Source organism: Pseudorca crassidens, chromosome 17, assembly GCF_039906515.1.
Source record: "Pseudorca crassidens isolate mPseCra1 chromosome 17, mPseCra1.hap1, whole genome shotgun sequence".
Taxonomy (NCBI): domain Eukaryota; kingdom Metazoa; phylum Chordata; class Mammalia; order Artiodactyla; family Delphinidae; genus Pseudorca; species Pseudorca crassidens.
This window is the reverse complement of record NC_090312.1, coordinates 47,280,941-47,300,314: the sequence shown is the minus strand read 5'-3', so window position 1 is coordinate 47,300,314 and position 19,374 is coordinate 47,280,941.

The following is a 19,374-nucleotide window of genomic DNA, read 5'->3' as shown; positions in this document are numbered from 1 at the left end:
GCTACTGGCACAAAAACAGAAATATAGAGCAATGGTGCAGGATAGAAAGCCCAGATATAAACCCATGCACATATGGTCACCTAATTTATGACAAAGGAGGCAAGAACACACAATGGAGAAAAGACAGCCTCTATAATAAGTGGTGCTGGGAAAGCTGGACAGCTACATGTAAAAGAATGAATTTAGAACACTCCCTAACACCATACACAGAAATAAACTCAAAATGGATTAAAGAGCTAAATGCAAGAACAGACACTATAAAACTCTTAGAGAAAAACACAGGAAAAATACTCTTTGGCATAAACCACAGCAAGATCTTTTTTGACCCATCTCCTAGAGTAACCAAAATAAAAGCAAAAATAAACAAATAGGACCTAATTAAACTTAAAAGCTTTTGCACAGCAAAGGAAACCATAAACAAGACGAGAAGACAATGCTCAGAATGGGAGAAAATATTTACAAAGGAAGCAATGGACAAAGGGTTAATCTCCAAAATATACAAACAGCTCATGGAGCTCAATATCAAAAAAAACAACCCAATTAAAAAATTGATGGAAGACCTAAACAGATATTTCACCAAAGAAAACATACAGATGGCCAAGAGGCACATGAAAAGATGATCGACATCACTAATCCTTAGAGAAATGCAAATCAAAACTACAATGAGGTATCACCTCACACCAGTCAGAAAGGCCATCATCAAAAATCTAAAAACAATAAATGCTGGAGAGGGTGTGGAGAAAAGGGACCATCTTGTACTGTTGGTGGGAATATAAATTGATACAGCCACTATGTAGAACAGTATGGATATTCCTTAAAAAGCTAAAAATAGAGCCACCATGACCCAGCAATCTCACTACTGTGCATATACCCTGAGAAAGCCATAATTCAAAAAGAGTCATGTACCCCAATGTTCACTGCAGCACTATTTACAATAGCCAGGACATGGAAACAACCTAAGTGCCCAATGACAGATGAATGGATAAAGAAGATGTGGTACATATATACAATGGAATATTACTCAGTCATAAAAAGGAACATAATTGGGTGATTTATAGAGATGTGGATGGACCTAGAGTCTGTCATACAGAGTGAAGTAAGCCAGAAAGAGAAAAGCAAATATTGTATATTAATGCGTATATGTGGAATCTAGAAAAATAGTACAGATGAATCTATTTGCAGGTCAGGAATAGAGACACAGACATAGAGAACGGACATGTGGACATGGAGGGGAAGGGGAGGGTGGGACAAATTGGGAGATTAGGATCGACATATATACACTACCATGCATAAAATAGATAGCTAGCAGGAATATGCTATAAAGCACAGGAATCTCAACTCAGTGCTCAGTGATGACCTAGATGGGTGGGATGGGGGGGGGTGTGTGTGGGAAGGAAGTCCAAGAGGGAGGAGACATAGATATACATATAGTTGATTCACTTCATTGTATGTCAGAAACTAATACAACATTGTAAAGCAATTATACTCCAATAAAAAAAAAATAAAGTAAAATATACACACTACTACTATATAAAATAATCAATAAGGACCTACTATATAGCACAGGGAACTATACTCAGTATCTTGTAATAACCTATAATGGAAGAGAATTATGACAAATTTATTTTAAAAAGAATATATATATTTATATATATATGTATAATTGAATCTCTTTGCTGTACATCTGAAACTATCACAACATTGTGAATCAACTATACTTCAATAAAAATTTTTAGAAAAGGAAAAAAAATCCATATTTATTGCCATGGTCAGAGCAAGTATGATTAACTGGCCAAGGGAGGAGGGGCCCATCTAGAAATATCAATAATGGCCCCAACAGAACTATAAGTCCTTTCTTCTAGAATAAATTTCCTAAGGGCCATCCAATTAGAGTCTTGGAGAAGAGAAATCCACCAAGGTAACCCAGGAGTACTAGACACAGGTAATTGTCCACAAACGCAGAAATTGGACTGATTTTTGAAACGCATATGATTGAGCCCAAGAAAGAAACACATTTGGTTCATAAGCAAAAGTGTGAGCAACCATCAATGTAACAAGTACACAGGCCTGGTTCGGCATCTTGGGTCAGCTGTCTCCTTCAGATGTCGTCTTCTTCTTGTCCTGGTCTGGTACTGCTGGTCTCAATTAGTCAAAGCTGGTTGTCAGAAATAGAAATTCCAGTCCATTCAGTAGAGGATGCCTGATATGGCCCCTTCCAATGTGGCTATAAGGAGTCCTGTACTTGATGTCTTTTCCAATATGCATAATCTCCTGATTGCAGGTCATGGGGCATCTGATCTTCATCCAAAAATAGTTTACTATGATAAGCTTCAGAAACAAACTTAGACTGTCCTTTTAATAATTCAATTAAACTTTACAATAACGTAACAGTAATGAGGAGCCATCCAGGAAGTGAGTCTTAGGCAGTAAATATAGAACCTCAAAGACAATTAGAACACTGTTAGAATTTAATATCCACAAAACCATATTGCTAAAACATAATTTTTTCTCTAAAATTGTCCTCATTTCCACCAAATATAGCTAAATTAAGACTAATTTGTTTGCAAAATAAGTCTGGTTTCAATAAATTTGGTCTCTTTATTTACATAAGTCTAATTGATCATATAGGCTCTTTTAAAGAACTGTTCATAAGGAATCTTAGATTGAATTTTTAAAAGGCATCTCAAGGCCAGGAAAGCCACACCAAGAGCTTGCTATCAGACTCCACCTGCAACATCTACAGATTTGGGTGAATTCCTCTCTTCTCAAGGTCCCCAAAATATCTTGAGATTCTTTCGCCTGCCAAGAGGTGGCCTTCCTCATTTACCTGGTAAGGCTTCTGAGAACCCTGTAAATGGGGTATCAAGTCATTTTTCCAAGGGGCTTTATGTCTCCATAAAGTTCACCTTAGTTCTTTAAAGCTGTCTGGTCATATCTGATTCTATGTACATTCTCAAAATATGACATTCCAGTCAGAGCCATGATAATATAACTAATGTTTCCAATTATGTCCTTTAATAAGGAGAACAGATTCTTATTGAAATTATGGAAATAACTATATTGCCATAAAATAAGAATACTCATTAAGAGTTTCCAAAATCTGGAGGGATCAGGTAGAGAGAAAAGATAAAATTTTCAATTCTGATTACAAAAATATAATTTACCAAATTGCTGTAAGTCACAATTAGTGTAAGGGGAAAGATTTACTTATATCAGGAAAACAAAGATTAAAAGTAATACTTCAAACAAAAACCATAAAAATTATAACCATATTCACCAGTTCACTCAGTCCTATGTAACTAATTCTTTTTTTTTTTTTTTTTTTTTTTTGTGGTACGCGGGCCTCTCACTGCTGCGGCCTCTCCCGTTGGCGGACTCTCAACCACTGCGCCACCAGGGAAGCCCAACTAATTCTTGATTTTAATCATCTGTTAAGAGTTTAGAAGCCATTGGGGTTTCCATTAGAACTTTTAAATTTCTTACCTGTTTCAGCAGTATGATCTGAAAGCTATCAGAGACCTGTAGTTGTCAAAAAGTCCTTTCTATGAATCTTCTTGAAGATGAAGCATTTTTGCAAAAGTATCAGAGTAAAACAACTCTCTATGAATGACAAAGATTTGATTACAATGCAATTGACAAAGAAACTTGATTATGGCTGTGACATAAACATTTTAAGATAATAACTAGAATTATGACTGATAATATTATACTGGGACATATCCAATTTTAGAAATTTCATATAATTTCTAGAACATTATATTAATGACATTTACCCATACAATATAACCTAAGAAGCTTTATCATCACTATTTGACAATGCTTCCCATTAATTTAACATATCAAATAATCCTAATTAGTTGAATATCTCTCTTTGAAATGCTTCAGGGACCCTCTGAAATATCCCAAAGTTAGCTAGCGGTCAAAAGAACTTCATTTAGAATCTGATTTGAAGAAGTTTGTCAAAAATTTTAAAGAAGTTTTAACATTTGGTCCAATGGATAATAGGGTGCTGCGAAACAATACTTATTCACATAATCAAAGTGACAATAAAAGCAGCTCAATATTCCAAGAAAAATTTGTTCTCTTTACAGAGGGAGAAAACCAAACTCCAGTCTTGTACCAACTTACTTTCAATAACAAAAGACATTTACTTATTTAGTTCAATCTAGTTTTAGCCAGTCCTGATCATGCACAAAACTCTTTTCTCAGGTTTCCTTTTCCACAAACCTCCCACAACTTTCTATATCTGTATTAGTTTGTTCCTTATTTTCTTTCCCATTTAGAAATAACCAGCTTTAGTACATAATTACTTTCTGTTCTTTTAACAGAATGCATTTCCATACCTTCTTTTATTGAAAACACACATCCTCCTTTTCTTGAATACTGAAATATTTCCCTTATTATTTCTAGTAAATTTAATTACTTATATATTATAATATTAACCTTGAAAACCTTAATTAATCTCTATCAAAACCCAAGAAGCAAGTAATTGTGAACTGTTAGTCATACTAGCATTTCCTGATTGGCAAACTTATGAACATATTCTATAACCTCTAGAAACATACATTTTTCTCAAAGCATAATTTCTTTCCTCACTGTGGCACAAGACATGTGTCCAATAAGCTCAAACATCTCTAGTTTTTCTCTAATAAGACAAAAGTAGTTAAACTTAAACTTGTTTGGCAATTAATTTTCCAGGAATTTTTAGGAAATGATCTGGATATTCAATGAATTCCCATCACTTAATTTAGCAAAACTCTAAAGTTTCAAGTTACTAAAAATATGGAGAAACTATTTTAGATAGACATACCTAAAACATAATTATTCTTAAAGGGCTCACCTAAAAAGTTCTTGTCTCATTTATATTTAAGTTATTTAAAAGTTTCATCATACCAAGTTATTTTTCTTGCTGACAATTTTGCAACAGATATAACAAGATCTTATTTGATTTCTAGTAAACCTAGGTACAATGAAATTATTATACTTAATATTGATGACTCTAAAGATATCTCTGTGTTAATTAAACCAACAAACTTAAACTAACTTTAATACCAGATATTGCTTTAATACTGAATATTTACCAGATCACATGAACATGAAATTCTTTTGGGTTAGTTTCTTTTATATTTCTGAGTGTTTATATAAGCCAATTTTATTTAAGCCAATTAAATAGAGCTCTTTTACAAATTAATTTTGGTAATACCATCTGGAGGTAAAGACATATCTATATGTATCTATCTACATGCAGACATACATACATACATATAGACACAGAAATCTCACAGTTTTCCTGATTCAGGTTAAAAAGTCCCCCTCCCTGTCCCGTTTCTTTTTCTCAGTCTCAGGAATTGGAGATGCTCTAGATAAGAGTAAGATAAAAATTCCTGAGAGCCCTGATAGAACCTTTATATCTCAAGGCACAGGGAGAAGAAAACAAGCTCTGTTCCTAGGGTCAGAATTCTGAAAAGGTGTTTCATCAAGCCAGCTTTCTCTAACTGTGTACCAAAGCCTGTTTTGGAATGTCAGAAGAGTTCCATCTTGGCCATTTTCAGTTTGAGACTTCTCTCTGTTCCCAACTAAGCACTTGCAAGTTATCCGTTCGCTAAGTGTGATACATAAACCCAGCTAGTATCCACTTAGGTGGCTGTCCATCAGGGAGCTGATTGTCCTTTGGGGCACAATTTCTCATTATTAATTTAGTAGCCTAATTTAGATATGAGATATGGTATGAACAACCTTCTGAGGACAGTGTGGTGGACTGGATGTGTGCTGCTTCTGAGTCCAGTTCCCCAAGGGTTGGTTCAACTCTTTTAGGTGTCATAGTTTTTCCCTCTGACAGTCTAAAACCATTGTGGGTGCTTGGAGCACTGGATGATCAGTCTTTATCTTATGCATCGTTAGAGGAAGAGTATTTACTTAATGGTTATAGTGGGGTTCTCTGTGGGACTACTGCAGGTCACAGGATTGATCCTCAGATACATGTGTTAGGTTATCAGTCACCTGAGGACACCTTATGGCTGGAAGGAACCAACATCCCTTGTTCTTTAGAGCTAAATAATTCAATCTCTCATTTCACTAGCAAATAGTTTGTTCAGACCATATATCTACTTGGTTTTTTTTTTTTTTTTCAGTTTCAGCCAAATTTAACAAAAACCAGACACCTATATTTCCCTTGACCTCCCACCAAGATCCCCCTAGGTCCCTGCCTTGGAAATACATCAGTGCCACTTAAGACTCCAAGTCTTAAGTAAAATAGCTCAAATAAAATTTTTAGGTTTATCACTTAAAAGCAATGAGATCCACATATCAGGAGAACTCACCGGAACATCTGAGGAGTACCAAGAAGTCAGTGGGACTCAAATGGCCCATGCTGATACCAAACACCAGTTCAGGGTAGACTCCAGGTGTCCTCTTGTGGGTATCTCTGATATCCTGCCAACTATGTTATGCAAATGTTGATGAAAAAATAATCAATAAGCGATCTAAGAAAGAAATGGAAAATTTTATTCAAGCCAATCTGAAAATTGTGACTAGGGAGATAGTCGTTCAGAAAGCTCTGAGGACTGTTCTGCCCATTAGAGGTCAAAGCACAGTTATATAAGTTTTTGAGACAAAGGGTTATACATCAAAGTGTTAAACATCAAGGTGACATTGACAGTTTACATAGCTCAACAAAGTGAGTAGTGGGTCTTCATAACACCTTACATGATTAAGGAGGGAATGCTATCTCCTAAGGAATTTCCTTGCTGGTGCCAGCAGGAAATTGATGTGTGTGTGTGTGTGTGTGTGTGTGTGTGTGTGTGTGTGTGTGTGTGTGTGTGTGTAGGCATTCCTGCGTCTTTGTAGGGAATCTAGTTAATGTATAATGCAGATGCACAATGCACACTAAGGAGAAGGTATAGTGGCTCAAACAGCAGAGAAAATTTCATGTTAAATTTTATTTCCTGCCTTAAAATAATTTTGTTTCATCAGCAGCCTCATTGAGGAGGTAATATTTGAGTAGACTCTAGGGTGGTGAGGGACTTAGCCCTATGGATATGGTGGAAATAGTGTTGCAGGCAGTAGGAGCAGCCAGTGAAAAATTCTAAGGAGGAGAGCTTGCCTGGTATGTTTGGAGAACAGCATGGGGACACTGAGGGTAAGAGGTGAGAATAGAACTGTAAACTAGTATGTTTGTTGGTGGGGGGGGCTTTTGACTACAGAATTAACCTTATTAATGAAATAAAAGCTATACATTTTCTATTTACACTATAACTATGTATTATAAGGTCAAGGAAGTGAGTGTTGTTCTTTCTTGGACTTTATATTATGAATATCAGAATGAAAAGTGGTTTGAAGCTCTAATTTTTTAACTCAATCAATTGTGCAGAAATCACTTATGAACTGTATGTTAATGATTTGAATCATGTGCCTGAGGTCCCTTTGCCAGAGACTTTTAATTGGTAGTGGTGAGGGTGGGAAGGGAGGGGGTTTTGCCTGGGCATTGAGTTTTTTAAGTGCTCCCAGGTGGTTCTATATGCACTACTCTGGTACCTGTATATATAAAAAAGAGACACCTTTTTCTCATTCGGGCTCCAAAGTAGTCTGCTCAGTATGCTTATCATCCTTGCTGCTTCAGCTCACTGCAGTGTCTCATAACTACCTGGAACTCCACAACCACAAATCCCCTCCACAGAAATCCTGGGACCTCTCCTAGCCATGCCATTGGAGGGGAAAGGTAGGACAGGTAAGAGTTCTCCTTTACTGCCCCATTCATAAGTTCCTCACAACACCAAAAAACAAGACTGGGTGTGGGCACCAGATGACTGAAAAGTTTGTTACAGAATGACAGTGTAAGAGGAAGGGTAAGAGAAGAGGAGAGCAACATGTTGGCATCAATTGCCTAATAAAAAATTTTAAGAACAAGGCTGCCTAATATTCAATTTCAAATTTTGGCATTGTTGTGGTAGAAAATACCCTGTCTCCCCCAATCATCTGTTTCATTTATGTGTCTGCCACATTTTTGGCACACAACAAATATTTGTTATATAAATGAATGAATGAATTCAAGCGGGCTGAACACAAAAAGCACCAAGCCTCCAACCCATCCTTTCCTGACCCTCCAATCTCGTTCCCCAGTGGCAGTCGCATTTACCTCATTTGTTACCCTACTAGTTCTAAATTATATGTTTATGCTGTTCATTCTAGGTGTATCGGTGTTAGATCTTGCATACTCACTTTCTGCTAAAATAGGTAAGGATTTTACTAAATTAACCACTCTAATTTTTCCCGACCTACAATACCTAATAAATTATATCACTATTGTTAGCTTTTCCATTGTTTACATTTGTTAGGTTAACTAATATACTTAAATTTGTATTTCTTATTTCAACTATAAGGAGTACCTCTTCACTTTGTCAAACAAGAATATTGTATCCCATACCCTACTCTTCATCTGTCTTGTTCTCTTTTACCTTATCGTGGATGACGTTTATAATCTGATTTGTAGCCATAGTTAAGGGATTCTTGATTTGTCTACAGGTGGACTATATATGTGAAAATCAGTAAACAGTGTATATCTTACATCTACCCGGCCAAGTTGTATTCTATGACTATATATGTTTTTTGTATACTTTTTGCCATACACCCCCACCCTACTAGACTTCTGCCTTTTTTTTTTTGTTTTGAATGGTCTATTTGTATGCCATCATTCGTATAGGTTCTCCAACACTTCCATTTACTCTCACATCTGGGGGCTCTTTCGTTGCTACAGAAAATTCTCTTACAACTCTGTAGTCTCCTTTCAATTTGGTTGGGTGGCTCTCAGGCCTGCTGCACAGTCGTTCCCTGGAAGTTGCCCTCATTGCTTTGCTGAATTAGTTCTATTGTTAATAGATCCAACCTGTTCCAATTTCTAGGACAGTTCTCTTGTTTTGCCAGTCAACATTCTCAAGTAACTTCCTAAAAAGGAGTATTTGAGATATAAAGATTCCTCAGTTTATGTTTAGTTTTCATTTTCATTCTGCATTCATATTTTGTCAATAGTTTGGCTTGGTATAGAATTCTAGCTTCAAAGTCATTTCCCTGACTTGGGAAAGTGGAACTTTCAGGGAATTGCTTTTCTCCTAACCTCTTCTCCTATTGCTGAGAAGTCATTCCCAGCCTGATTCTAATTCCCTTATGGAAGACCTGTATTAGCTCTCTGGACACTTTTAGGATCTTCTCTTTATTCTTGCTATCCTTAAGTTGTATATGCCCACACATAGATTTTTTTCTTTTCTCTTGCTCAGTAGATATTATACATTTGCAGACTCACATCTCCCTTTAGCTCTGAATTCTTTTTTTCTTGTAAGTTTCATCCAATCATTTTCACTGTTCTTTCTGGAACTTCTATTCATGTTGGAAACCACAATTAATTCTGTATGAATTATCTTTTCTCTCATATTTTGTCTCTGACTACTGTTCTCTACATTTCTCCTTTGCTCTAATCTTGTAGTAATGCAAATATAGTCTACAAGTCAACCTTACAGGCAGTGAGACAGAGAAATGTGTCATAAGTCATGTTTCTCCCTTCCATTTAGTTAAAGGCTTATCCAACATCAGTCCTCCTGGATCAGTGAGTGAGTGTCACCTATGGTGGTGTGTGTTCACTCTTACTACAAACCAATATCTGGTCTCAGTACTGGAGTATACAATAGTGAACAGAGAAACAAAGTTCCTGACATCCTGTACTTACTTTGTTAGAGGAATAAAAGCAATAAAGGGTTGCATTTCAGGTGTAGTTCTAGAGTGAGCAGCTGTAGCTGAAGATTTCAAGTAGGCAGGCAGCATCTTGGTCACAGATAGGCAGCAGCTCCCTTGGTGGTTTGGGGTACTAGGTTAGGCAGCCCCAAAATGTGCCTCAATGGCATACTGATTATTTTGAATTAAAGTTACTAAACAGCCAACACAAAAAATACTCTCCTGTCTCTGTGAAAAGAGGAAATAAATTATGACAAGTGCACTCATGCCTCTGGAGGTAGAGTGATACCTTTTCACCAAAGATAGGGAATTTGGGGCTGAGAAGCCTATATAAACAAAACTTGTTACTTTAATTTACTACCCCAAACCCAAATTCTGTTTAGATTTTTCACTAATTGGGCACCCCAAACCTAAGTTCCTTTGTCCTATCAATTCCTTACAAAGGTATTGTTTATTTGCCTAAAAGTATAAAAGCTGCTTGCTTCAGCCACTTCTTAGGACCCATTTCTACAAGACCTCCATGTGCATGATTAAAATTTGTTTCTTTTTCTCCTGTTGATCTGTCTTGTATCAATTGTATTAGTATAGCCACAAGGATGCAAGAGGGGTCGAGGGGAATAATTCCCCCTTCCTGATAGTGAACTGCTCTTGCAGTGTGACTTTGGGTACTTTTCTCATAATTCTACCTATGTGTCTTCAGCTCTCCTATGCTTCTGCAATATCCTGTAAAAATTCTTCTTATTCTTAAGAGTGATTCTTTTTTTTTTTCACACACACACACTGTATTTTATTTATACAAAATATAAATAAACTGACACCAAGCATCGTAAATGGATGACCACAACAAAAGCAACAATGATTGCAATTACCAAACACGAAACACACTCATACTATGTCATAATATTGACATTCAGTCCAGTAATCCTCCACTGTAACAGCTCCATTATTTTGCAGTGAAAATTGATTTGTATATTTTTTGTTTCTGAGTCCTTGTGGGATTTTATTTTTTTATTCAAACAGGAAGTCACAAAAATTATAATCATCCTCATCAGTTCACTCAGTCCCACGTAATTAATTTTTTTATCTTGATCTTTTGTTAGCACTTTTATGAATTCATCAGTTTTCCATTAGAGTTCTGAAAATGCTTATTCATTCAGTTCAGCAGTATACTCAGTTACCAGAAACCTGTACTTGTCAAAGTCTTTTCCATGAATTCTTTGAAGATGAAACCCTTTTACAGGAACATTTTTGCAAAAGCATCAGAGTACACCCAGAACTGTCTGAAAATGACAAAAGACTTAACAATGACCTCGGATAAAGATTTGAGGAACATTCATGATAATGCAATTGACAAGGAAATTTAGTTATTTCTGAGATATACATTTTAAAGTAATAACTAGAATTATGACTTATAACATTAAGAACATATAAGATTTCTAGAAATTTCATGTAATGTCTGAAACATTTATATTAACATATTTCCATACAAATAACCTAAAGAAAGTTTAGTATTAGTTGTTTTTTTGTTTGTTTGTTTTTTTATACTGCAGGTTCTTATTAGTCATCAATTTTATACACATCAGTGTATACATGTTAATCCCAATCGCCCAATTCAGCACACCACCATCCCCACCCCACCACGGTTTTCCCACCTTGGTGCCCATACGTTTGTTCTCTACATCTGTGTCTCAACTTCTGCCCTGCAAACCAGTTCATCTGTACCATTTTTCTAAGATCCACATACATGCATTAATATCCGATATTTGTTTTTCTCTTTCTGACTTCACTCTGTATGACAGTCTCTAGATCCATCCACATCTCAACAAATGACCCAATTTCGTTTTTATTATGGCTGAGTAATATACCATTGTACATATGTACCAAAACTTCTTTATCCATCCTTCTGTTGATGGGCATTTAGGTTGCTTCCATTACCTGGCTATTGTAAATAGTGCTGCAATGAACATTGGGGTGCATGTGTTTTTTGAATTATGGTTTTCTCTAGGTATATCCCCACTAGTGGGATTGCTGGATCGTATGGTAATTCTATTCTTAGTTTTTAAGGAACCTCCATACTGTTCTCCATAGTGGCTGTATCAATTTACATTCCCACGAACAGTGCAGGAGGGTTCCCTTTTCTCCACACCCTCTCCAGCATTTATTGTTTGCAGATTTTCTGATGATGCCCATTCTAACTGGTGTGAGGTAATACCTCATTGTAGTTTTGATTTGCATTTCTCTAATAATTAGTGATGTTGAGCAGCTTTTCATGTGCTTCTTGGCCATCTGTATGTCTTCTTTGGAGAAATGTCTATTTAGGTCTTCTGCCCATTTTTGGATTGGGTTGTTTGTCTCTTTAATACTGAGCTGCATGAGCTGTTTATATATTTTGGAGATTAATCCTTTGCCCGTTGATTCATTTGCAAATATTTTCTCCCATTCTGAGGGTTGTCGTTTCGTCTTGTTTATGGTTTCCGTTGCTGTGGAAAACCTTTGAAGTTTCATTAGGTCCCATTTGTTTATTTTTGTTTTTATTTCCATTACCCTAGGAGGTGGATCAAAAAAGATCTTGCTGTGATTTATGTCAAAGAGTGTTCTTCCTATGTTTTCCTCTAACAGTTTTATAGTGTCCGGTCTTACATTTAGATCTCTAATCCATTTTGAGTTTATTTTTGTGTATGGTGTTAGGGAGTGTTCTAATTTCATTCTTTTACACGTAGCTGTCCAGTTTTCCCAGCACCACTTATTGAAGAGACTGTCTTTTCTCCATGGTATATCTTTGCCTCCTTTGTCATAGATTAGTTGACCATAGGTGCGTGGGTTTACCTCTGGGCTTTCTATCTTGTTCCATTGATCTATGTTTCTGTTTTTGTGCCAGTACCATATGGTCTTGATTACTGTCGCTTTGTAGTATAGTCTGAAGTCAGGGAGTCTGATTCCTCCAGCTCCGTTATTTTTCCCTCAGGATTGCTTTGGCTATTCAGGGTCTTTTGTGTCTCCATACAAACTTTAAGATGATTTGTTCTAGTTCCATAAAAAATGCCATTGGTAATTTGATAGGGATTGCATTGAATCTGTAGATTGCTTTGGGTAGTATAGTCATTTTCACAATATTGATTCTTCCAATCCAAGAACATGGTATATCTCTCCATCTGTTGATATCATCTGTAATTTCTTTCATCAGTGTCTTATAGTTTTCTGCATACATGTATTTTGTCTCCCTAGGTAGGTTTATTCCTAGGTATTTTATTCTTTTTGTTGCAATGGTAAATGGGAGTGTTTCCATAATTTTGAGATTTTTCATCATTAGTGTATAGGAATACAGAGATTTCTGTGCATTAATTTTGTATCCTACAACTTTACCAAATTCATTGATTAGCTCCAGTAGTTTTCTGGTGGCATTTTTAGGATTCTCTATGTATAGTATTATATCATCTGCAAACAGTGACAGTTTTACTTCTTCTTTTTCAATTTGCATTCCTTTTATTTCTTTTTCTTCTCTGATTGCTGTGACTAGGACTTCCAAAACTATGTTGAATAATAGTGGTGAGAGTGGACATCCTGGTCTTGTTCCTGATCTTAGAGGAAATGCTTTCAGTTTTTCACCATTGAGAATGATGTTGGCTGTGGGTTTGTCATATATGGCCTTTATTATGTTGAGGTAGGTTCCCTCTATGTCCACTTTCTGGAGAGTTTTTATCATAAATGGGTGTTGAATTTTGACAAAAGCTTTTTCTGCATCTATTGAGATGATCATATTGTTTTTATTCTTCAATTTGTTAATATGGTGTATCACATTGATTTATTTGTGTATATTGAAGAATCCTTGCATCCCTGGGATAAATCCCACTTGATCGTGGTGTGTGATCCTTTTATTGTGTTTTTGGATTCTGTTTTCTAGTATTTTGTTGAGGATTTTTGCATCTATATTCATCAGTGATATTGGTCTGTAATTTTCCTTTTTGTAGTACCTTTGTCTGGTTTTTGTATCAGGGTGATGGTGGCCTCATAAAATGATTTGGGAGTGTTCCTTCCTCCACAATTTTTTGGAAGAGTTTGAGAAGGACGAGTGTTAGCTCTTCTCTAAATGTTTGATAGAATTCACCTGTGAAGCCATCTGGTCCCAGACTTTTGTTTGTTGGAAGATTTTTAATCATAGTTTCAATTTCATTACTTGTGATTGGTCTGTTCATATTTTCTGTTGCTTCCTGGTTCAGTCTTGGAAAGTTATACCTTTCTAAGAATTTGTCCATTTCTTCCTGGTTGTCCACTTTATTGGCATAGAGTTGCTTGTAGTAGTCTCTTAGGATGCTTTGTATTTCTGTGGTGTCTGTTGTAACTTCTCCTTTTTCATTTCTAATTTTATTGATTTGAGTCCTCTCCCTCTTTTTCTTGATGAGTCTGGCTAATGGTTTCTCAATTTTGTTTATCTTCTTAAAGAACCAGCTTTTAGTTTTATTGATCTTTGCTATTGTTTTCTTTATTTCTATTTCATTTATTTCTGCTCTGATCTTTATGATTTCTATCCTTCTGCTAACTTTGGGTTTTGTTTGTTCTTCTTTCTCTAGTTCCTTTAGGTGTAAGGTTAGATTGTTTACTTGAGATTTTTCTTGTTTCTTGAGGTAGGCTTGTATAGCTATAAGCTTCCCTCTTAGAACTGCTTTTGCTATATCCCATAGGTTTTGGATCGTTGTGGTTTCATTTTCATGTGTCTCTAGGTATTTTTTTTTAATTTCCTCTTTGATTTCTTCAGTGATCTCTTGGTTATTTAGTAACGTATTGTTTAGCCTCCATGTGGTTGTGTTTTTTACGTTTTTTCCCTGTAATTCATTTCTAATCTCATAGTGTTGTGGTCAGAAAAGATGCTTGATATGATTTCAATTTTCTTAAATTTACTGAGGCTTGATTTGTGACCCAACATGTGACCTATCCTGGAGAATGTTCCATGCGCACTTGAGAAGGAAGTGTAATCTGCTGTTTTTTGATGGAATATCCTATAAATATCAATTAAATCTATCTGGTCTATTGTGTCATTTAAAGCTTCTGTTTCCTTATTTATTTTAATTTTGGATGATCTGTCCATTGGTGTAAGTGAGGTGTTAAAGTCCCCCACTATTATTGTGTTACTGTTGATTTCCTCTTTTATAGCTGTTAGCAGTTGCCTTATGTATTGAGGTGCTCCTATGTCAGGTGCATATATATTTATAACTGTTTTATCTTCTTCTTGGATTGATCCCTTGATCATTATGTAGTGTCCTTCCTTGTCTCTTGTAACATTCTTTATTTTAAAGTCTATTTTATCTGATCTGAGTATAGTTACTCCAGCTTTTTGATTTCCATTTGCATGGAATGTCTTTCTCCATCCCCTCACTTTCAGTCTGTATATATCCCTAGGTCTGAAGTGGGTCTCTTGTAGACAGCACATATATGGGTCTTGTTTTTGTATCCATTCAGCAAGCCTGTGCCTTTTGGTTGGAGCATTTAATCCATTCACGTTTAAGGTAATTATTGATATGTACGTTTCTATGACCATTTTCTTAATTGTTTTGGGTTTGTTTTTGTAGGTCCTTTTCTTCTCTTCAGTTTCCCACTTAGAGAAGTTCCTTTAGCATTTGTTGTAGAGCTGGTTTGGTGGTGCTGAATTCTGTTAGGTTTTGCTTGTCTGTAAAGCTTTTGATTTCTCCATCGAATCCGAATGAGATCCTTGCGGGTAGAGTAATCTTGGTTTTAGGTCCTTCCCTTTCATCACTTTAAGTATATCATGTCACTCCCTTCTGGCTTGTAGAATTTCTGCTGAGAAATCAGCTGTTAACCTTATGGGAGTTCCCTTGTACATTATTTGTCATTTTTCCCTTGCTGCTTTCAAGAATTTTTCTTTGTGTTTAATTTTTGCCAGTTTGATCACTGTGTGTCTTGGCCTGTTTCTCCTAGGGTTTATCCTGTATGGGAATCGCTGTGCTTCCTGGACTTGGGTGACTATTTCCTTTCCCATGTTAGGAAAGTTCTTGACTATAATCTCTTCAAATATTTTCTCTGGTCCTTTCTCTTTCTCTTCTCCTTCTGGGACCCCTATAATATGAATGTTGTTGCATTTAATGTTGTCCCAGAGGTCTCTTAGGTTGTCTTCATTTCTTTTCATTCTTTTTTCTTAAGTCTGTTCCACAGCAGTGAATTCCAACATTCTGTCTTCCAGGTCACTTATCCGTTCTTCTGCCTCAGTTATTCTGCTATTGATTCCTTCTTGTGTAGTTTTCATTTCAGTTATTGTATTGTTCATCTCTGTTTGTTTGTTCTTTAATTCTTCTAGGACTTTGTTAAACATTTCTTGCATCTTCTTGATCTTTGCCTCCCTCCTTTTTCCGAGGTCCTGGATCATCTTCACTATCATTATTCTGAATTCTTTTTCTGGAAGGTTGCCTATCTCCACTCCACTTCATTGTTTTTCTGGGGTTTTATCTTGTTCCTTCTTCTGGTATATAGCCCTCTGCCTTTTCATCTTGTCTATGTTTCTGTGAATGTGGTTTTTGTTCCACAGGCTGCAGGATTGTAGTTCTTCTTGCTTCTGCTGTCTGCCCTGTGGTGGATGAGTGTATCTAAAAGGCTTGATGGGAGGGACTGGTGGTGGGCACAGCTGACTGTTGCTCTGGTGGGCAGAGCTCAGTAAAACTTTAATCCACCTGACTGTTGGTGGGTGGGGCTGCGTTCCCTCCATGTTGGTTGTTTGGCCTGAGGCAACCCAACACTGGAGCCTACCTGGCCTTTTTGGTGAGGCTAATATCAGACTCGGGAGGACTCACGTCAAGGAGTACTTCCCAGAACTTCTGCTGCCAGTGTCCTTGTCCCCATGGTGAGCCACATCACCCCCCCTCCCCAGCAGGAGACCCTCCAACACTAGCAGGTACGTCTGGTTCATTCTCCCCTGGGGTCACTTCTCCTTCCCCTGTGTCCCGACGCACACACTACTTTGTGTGTGCCCTCCAAGAGTGAAGTCTCTGTTTCCCCCAGTCCTGTTGAAGTCCTGCAATCAATTCCCACTAGGCTTCAAAGTCTGATTCTCTAGGAATTCCTACTCCCGTTGCAGGACCCCCAGGTTGAGAAGCCTGGCGTGGGGCTCAGAACCTTCACTCCAGTGGGTGGACTCCTGTGGTATAAGTGTTTGCCAGTCTGTGTGTCACCCACCCACCATTTATGGGACTTGATTTTACTGTGATTGCACCCCTCCTACCATCTCATTGTGGCTTCTCCTTTGTCTTTGGATGTGGGGTATCTTTTTTGGTGAGTTCCAGTGTCTTCCTGTCGATGATTGTCCAGCAGCTAGTTGTGATTCTGATGTTCTTGCAAGAGGGAGTGAGAGCACATCCGCCTACTCCGCCATCTTGATTCCTCTCCGAAAGCAACTCTTAAGAGTGATTCTTAAGAGCTAGAGTGAATTTTATGAGTTCTGTTCTCTGCAACTGAATCTGACTGCTACAATAGCCACAAAAATAAATTGTATTTTTAGCAAGCAGCCTTCTTGGTATAGAATTTTCTAATCCCCTGAGTTCAAATTGCAGGAACAAACTTTATCTTAAGTCCCCAGCACCAGTAAGTCCCCAATTTCCCATGTAGTCAGGGAAGCATTTTTTTTTAATTTGCCATCTAGATAGAGAATAGAGCTGATGACTCTATTCTCTAAACCCCTCTAAAACTTAGTCTTATACTACCAAGCATATGAAATGGTCCATTGACAGGTTTACCTAGTATACAAAATGCAAGTTTATTTTGAATAATTTCCATTACAATTTTTTGTTTGCTTCTAGAAAATGCAAAAACATACTATCTTTGTCAGCTCAGGCTCCAAAACAAAACGCCATACAGTAGGTGGCTTAAACAGATATTTATTTTCTCACAATTCTGGAGCCTGGAAGGTCTGAGACCAAGGAGGCTGCTGATTTGGTCCTTGGTGAGAGCTCTCTTCCTGGCTTGCCACCCTCTCCTGTGTCCTCATCTGGCAAAAAGAGACCGCTCCTCTTCTTCTAAGGTACCAAACCTACTGGGTTAGAGTTCCACACTCATGACCTCATTTAATCTCAATTACCTCTTTACAGGCCCTATCTCCAAATACAGTCACATTAGGGTTAGGGCTTTAATATATGAATTGGGGTGGAGTGGGGGAGAGCACATTTCAATCCATACACATACTTCCTGATTTTAGAAAATGTGAAAATATTTTACAATATTATTGATAATAATGAAAAGTATTTATTTTCATATTTATTTAATATTTTATATTTATTTTAATATTTATTAACATGAACCAGGTACTGTGGTAAGTGCTTTATAAGTATTTTTTAATTTAATTCTTATAACCAATGAACTAACTATTATTATCTCATTTTACAGATGAGGAATCAAAGCCCAGAGATGCTAAGTAACTTGTCCAAGATCACACTGCTAGCACAGTGAAGACTCCAATAGACAGTCCTTTTAACTACTATAGTATAATTTAATGTATAAAATACTGGTATATTATACACCAGTAAGGAGGGTTGTTTTGGAATGGTTGATAGTGTGAGATAAGCTCCACCCTGAATGTGCTACTGCATGTGCTGAAAGGAGGAATGAGAGTCTATTATGCAAACGGGGGAGTTTGGATTACATACTAATTTACACTCTCACCAGCAGTATCTGAGTCTGTTGCTACATGACCTCATCAAACCTGGATTTTATATTTAAATAGCACCTCACCCTACAATTTCAAAAAACAGAAACAAAAATTCTGATGTGCCCCATTTGCTATAAGAAAAATCCTCTATGTAGTTATTGTGACCTGGTTTAATCATTAGCCCTTATCAAGGGTAAACCATGATAGCAAGTTCCCGAGGTTTAAATACACGTCTGCTTAAGGCTAAAATTTGATATGCTCACTTTATTAATTCATCTGAAAATACCACAAGAAACTCAATGTGAAAACAAAGCCATAAAGAAAAGAAAAAGTTATACAAAGTGCTCATAAAACTTACAGTTTTAAATATTTCAGTTCTCTGGATTGGCATAGCTATTATGAATTTAGTTCCTTTAAAAGGATAATGTTATGAATATCAACAGAAAATTATGCTTCACTTTCTGAAACATTAAAGTAAAATAAACATTAGAGTAACATGAATATAAGTGTATATGTATGAATGAATATATTATTTTAGATTGTATAATCCTGGAGTCAGGCTGAGTCCTAAAACTTCATTTCAAGCTCCACAGACTCTAAAATACCTGCTAAGTCCAAGTTTGTTCAATGACAACATTCAGCAAAAATTGAGAACTTAAAAAATTATTTAAAACCAGAAACTTACGTATCCCAGATTTTAACTGCAAAAATAATTAGCGCTCTTTGGAAAGAGGGATAGAAAGACATCTCTATATAACAGTATATGCAATTAATCACTTCTCCCAGTTTTTTTCCCCCCCTTCATTTCTTGAAAATACCGAATGGGAACACTCATTACTCGGTACTTTCTAATTTTTCTTGCATTATAACCACCTGGAGGGACTTAAAAAAATACACGTCCCTGCCCTTTCCCCCTCCATGAAAGGTACTCAGTGAATCTGGGGCGGGGCTGAGCACCTGTATTTTTAACCAGCGATGCCACTTCAGGAAGGGGGGCCTCAGTCGGAAAG